This window comes from Coffea arabica, chromosome 3e (assembly GCF_036785885.1).
Source record: "Coffea arabica cultivar ET-39 chromosome 3e, Coffea Arabica ET-39 HiFi, whole genome shotgun sequence".
Lineage (NCBI taxonomy): Eukaryota > Viridiplantae > Streptophyta > Magnoliopsida > Gentianales > Rubiaceae > Coffea > Coffea arabica.
In genome coordinates, this window is record NC_092315.1 from 20,082,639 (window position 1) to 20,088,164 (window position 5,526).

General features: G+C 34.8%; 1 long non-coding RNA gene across 1 annotated transcript; it reads left to right on the top strand.

Moving 5' to 3' along the window:
* The first annotated feature begins 955 nt into the window (after positions 1-955).
* LOC140038229 (uncharacterized) lies at positions 956-4,746 on the top strand. The gene is made up of 3 exons (XR_011842037.1): positions 956-1,253; positions 3,839-3,918; positions 4,563-4,746. It is a non-coding gene; the product is annotated as an uncharacterized lncRNA (long non-coding RNA).
* Positions 4,747-5,526: the final 780 nt, after the last annotated feature.

The following is a 5,526-nucleotide window of genomic DNA, read 5'->3' on the forward strand; positions in this document are numbered from 1 at the left end:
ACGAATCTCTCGGACAAAGGGCTATACTCTGGTCATCCGTCAGATGGACTCTTGGACAAAGGAGAACTTGCATTGGCCATCCGAACATCTACACAACAAAGCTTCTCATCCTTGATTGAACGATTGTATCGAACGCTAGCATAACGAACAGAAATGTGATAGTTTCAACAGCTAGTTTTTCCTGCATTAAATGCTTGATTATTAGAGGGCATTTTGGACCAATTTTTGGGGTCCTATAAATACCATAAAGTCTAAACTTATTCAGAAATTTTGTCTATATCAATTATAAGCTCTCTAGAGTAATTTTGGTAAAAAAAAATACTCTTTCTTGTTCACTTGTAGTTTTTTATGAGGTTGAAAAGCTTGTAAAATTCTTCATTGTAATTGTGAGCAATTCAATTTTACCTTGGAAAGGTTAGATATATAGGAAGTGTAAAACTTTTGACTCAACTAAGGAGAAATTAATGCGAGTAAAGGTAATCATTTATTTGTACAAAGTGGCATATTGTTTCACCAATTTTGAAGAACTTTTTTAATGGATCAACTTCAATCTTGGAGAAGCTTGTATCAATTTCATTTGGTTTACTTTATTTTAATATATTGCTCATTGTTTGCTCATTTAGGTGCTATACTTGCCTCATCTTTATTGTTTTCTACTTAGTCGCTTTAGTTTGTGATCATTTAGATAAATTTGGTTAGTTAAAATTAGATAAAATCTGCCATAACTTATCTAGTTTTTATACAACTTAATTCACTCGTCCTCTTAGATTACACTTGACACTTGCAAAGTTTATAAGAGAAGTGACAACAATTTTTATTTCATGACGAATTGAGCTTACCTCAAAAATTTTCACTCAAGTCTCTTTCAAGCACAAGACTCCAGAATAAGGAATTAGGACTTCTAGTCCACAGGCGTCTAATATGGTGTGACAGAAGGACGCCACAGAAAAGAGTAGAAGACCCATGCAAGTCTTTAAAGTCTAATTTCATTTCTGATATATGGGGTCAAATAAAACAGCAGCTACACAAGACTTTTTCACAAGGTTCACGTAGCCTTATCCTTTCAAATCTTTCTCCGAATCTCAATCATATATGTAACACTAGAGCTTGTACAAGTTTTGAGACAGCCACATAGAAATAAACAATGACGAGCAAGACTTTTGCTTCTCCTATGTTCATCTTCTTCTGGCTTTTGATAATTTCCATCATTTTAGTCCAACCCGCTCTCTCTGGACGGACACTTGGCGGCAGCGGTAAGTATACATCTTTCTTATTGACAGTTTTTTTTGAAATTGCTCAGCAGTGAGTTTGCTTTAATCGAAAACATTCATCTAAATTGGATACACTTCCCATAAACTATGATGATGATAGTACAAGTCATTGATGCATGAAAGTTGTTGATTTGGGAATTAGAGTTGAAGGAAATTGAACTATTTTCCTTGTTCTCTCTAAAACTTCTCTAATCAAAATCTTCTCTGCCTTTTTCATGGAAGAGAGATCAGACAAATTTGGTCTTTTTCCATAAAAGGGAGTCCTCTCTTTAATTTTTTTAGTTTCTTTTGTAGAATTTTCTAATGATAGATTCTTCTCTCATAAAATCTCCTAGTGAGAGTTTCTTCTTCCCTAAATTGTTTTAATAAAAGTTTTATTCTCTCCTAAGTTTTTTTCCTTATGAGGTTTTTTTTTTCAGTTTTTGTCATTTTCTGTGAAATTTGAGATTTTGTAGATCTAGTTTCTAAAATTTGCAATTTTTCCATTTATTATTATTGGATCTAAACTTCTCTTTGAAGTTGAACCAGTTTTTAATCATATCTTTGACTGTAGGAAAAATGCATAAATCTATTGGGTTACAATGATTTATCTGGATAGTAGATATGATATGTTGGCAAACCGTGAGAAACAAGATGGCCGAAATTCTGTCCATTGTTGCTTTGTTTTCATTTCGAATTTTTGGTACTTATTTTGCTGTGAAATTGATGGTTATATGTGGTATATTGTGTGTACAAAGTGTTGTCCGAAAATCATGTCATTTGGTTAATCAAAACTAGAATTTTCGAAACTGCAAGAAATCTGGAAATGGTCATCCGAAGGCCTGAATAGTGTATCTTTGGTTGAACATAACTTTTTGTACAAAAGTCGAAATCGAGTGCCATTTGCGAAATTTGAAACTAGACATTCTTAGGTTTAAAACGGTATAAAAATCATTGTCTAGTTCGTTTTGTGTGAACTGCAGTGAACTGATAAAGTCAGCTGTTCTGTTCTGCCAGTCCCATTCGAATGGACATGAGAAGCTATAACTTTTGGCTTGAATTCAAACTACTTGTGAACTGATTTTCGTAATGTTTTCTTCTGATGAAATGAAGTATATTGAACCTAGTTTCCAACGCCACTGACCATTCTCAATTCCAAGTTGTATTGAGTGAGATATGGTACAATTTGTAAACTGCAGCAGAGCTGGAAACCCCATTCTTGTGTTGGCCGAATGGTTAGGCTAATTGAGGGATGCTTTGCTTTGTAAATTTTGATGTCAATTGACTACCAATTACTTGTTAAATGTTTCTTGGACCTTGGTTTCAAAAATGAACCAAAATGAGACTGATTTCATGGTGCAAAATGTTTTGAAAAGAAAGGTAAGCAAGAAGACAGATTTGCTTTGAAACATTTTACGAAATTCAGTCGTTTTGTTAACTGCCTTCCACGTAATTTTTTGCGTGAAGTTTGATACAGGGGTCGTCCACATATAGAGGTTTAAGTGTACAAAATTTGGTGTTATTTCAACAACCTTTCGATACCCAAATGATGTCCTAAAATTTGCTTTTCAAATTTGGAAAACTTTTCTTTTTCTCTTAGCCGAATGGTCAAACTTGTTTTGTAATGTTTTGTTTCGAAAACTTTGATGTCAATTACCCCTAAATTTCTCATTGGATGTTTATGGAACATTGATTTCAACATTTGAGTGAATTGAGGTTGATTGTGTGGGACAAAACTTTTAAAAGGAAAGAGAAACTCGAATAGGCAGATTAGCCTTAAGAGTTTCACAAACTTTGGTTATTTCGTTAACCATCTTTCCGTACGAGTTTTTGCCTAAATTTTGGTAGAGATATAGCTCGCATATGGAAGATTTAGTTTATCAAATTTGGTGTATTTTTAATGCCATCTCAATGGCCAAATGATACTTCAAAGATAGTTTTTCAAATCTGGAAACTCTTGGTTAGTGAGTAATTTTCAGCCGATTTTGAGCTATTATATCCTGATGCTCAAAACTCCGAATTCATTCCTTTTGTTGTGTTTGAAACCTTGATTGGAATTCATATTGTGTTACAAATTTCATGGGCTAGTTCACGTTCTGTGAATTTTGCCGAATTTCCAAAATTTACCGAAAACTAAAACTGAATCTGCTTTGCTGACTTAGATCAGCTACATTGAGCTGAAAATTGAATGCGTTCCATTTAGAATCTTGGAAAAGTGTCTTCTAGGAATTTTTAGTACTTTGGAACTAGTTTCCAACGGTACTAAGTTTTTCAATTTTGGACCTATTGAGTGCAAGATCCGATTTTTCAAAGATTGCTCCTTAAAACTGAAATTTTCGAACTTGTTGGGAAATGAGTTTTTAGAAACTTTTCGCTACCCTTCGATATTGAACGACTGTTTTAAACTTGATTTCATGAAGAAAATCAGTTTCCCTTGTGTTATTAAACCCCACTTTTGAGTCTCGATTTATGAGTAATTAAGGCTCTCTTTCATGATATTTTCTTAGTATTGTACAAGTGTACAACCTTCCTTGTTAACGAGAGGTTTATAAACAATAGTGTGTTATAGCCAATTATTATTATCTCAGGTGCTCAAGAGGACCTTCAAGAGGATCTCGAAGCGGACGCCTAAAAGTTTGTTTGAGCACTTATACTCTATTTTGAATTGGTGAGTGTTCCATACAGGAGTACGTGACTTAAATAGTTTTACGACATGTTTACTCCATGGTCATTATGTGTTTAATTGTTAAGTGCTACCGATAATTGCTCCTATGAACTTTTCCACTGTTTTAAGGCGAGTGTGTATTTTATCTCACTCGACCTACTAAAATGACAAATTTCTACCGTTAACCGTGAACTACTTACCGTTTACCGATCTATTTGATTACTTACCGTTTATAAATTTATTTGATTACTTACGCATGTTGTAAGCTCTAAATTGAATAGGATCCTGCCCTTGGTTACTAGCCTGCTTGAGTCAGGACTGGGCTCGGTTGAGTAGGTTGGAACCCTGGGACACTATTTCGGTATACTCAAGTATTACCACTGGAGGGATAAGGTGATGGCCAAACAGACCGAGGGGATCTGAAGTTATAAGGTGAAGTTGATCGAAATGGTTCCGCTGGAACACCGTATCCTTCAATATGTGTTTATTTTTGTAGAATGATAACTGTTTCATGTTAATGTGTCAATGTGCAATCTTGAACCATACATGTGTTATGCTCAAATTACTTAATTTATTAGAACTGCTAGAGGGTCTTGGAACCTCACTGGGCTATTTAGCTCATTCTACATTTTTGTTTTCCTTAACAGGGTTCAAGACTGAGAGTGCTCGTGAATAGTATTCAGTTGTTTTCTTTTGGAGACTTTAAGTTTTATTATAGTAGATGACTATAATACATATGCCGTTGTGTTGTATTTAAGTTTGAAGGTTAACTAATTGTAAGCATGAAATGTTTTGCAGTACTTTATATATATATTGAAATTATTTGAAGTATTTCTAGTTTTGAATTATGGATTGTAGTGAGTCTCGACGAGAGCGGGGCAAGCGTCCCGCGGATACCCTTGGGTTCGCCCTTGGGAGAAGTGGGGCGTCACACACACATGTAATCTTTGATAGTGACTATCCCACAAGCAACTTATTCTTCCAAGAGGTTGTCAAGGTGAAAAGACTCTTGGATTCAAGAGTCTTTTATGAAAATGATTTCATCCAGGCAATGGTTTAGAAAATGAAAGCCAAATTTGAGAAATATTGGGATGAATGCAACTTATTGATGGCAATTGGTGCCATTTTGGATCTAAGGCAAAAATTGTGCCTTATAGAGTTTTCCTTTCCCAAGATTTATGCACCTTTTGAGTCAGAAGAAAATCTTACCAAGGTCTAGAAAGCACTCTTTAACTTGTATGAGGAATATGTTACTGCAACTAGTAGTTCAAGTGGGAGTACAATTAAGTCCCATGGTGGGGCATTTGATGGCTGGGATTCAAGGTAGCAGAAGTCTTAGGATTGAGATGATTTTACTAAATATATTGTGGAAGTACAGACGTCGGCCCTCCGCAAATCTGAATTGTTAGATTATCTAAATAAACATTGTCATCCAATTGGCTCATATCCCAATTTATTTGACTGCTTAGAGTGGTGGAAAATCAACAATATCGCATACCTGATTTTATCTAAGATGGCCTACGATATCTTGGCTATTTTGATAACTACAATAGCATCTGAAGCCATGTTCAATGTCAGAACTAGAGTGATTGATTTATATCAAGCTGCATT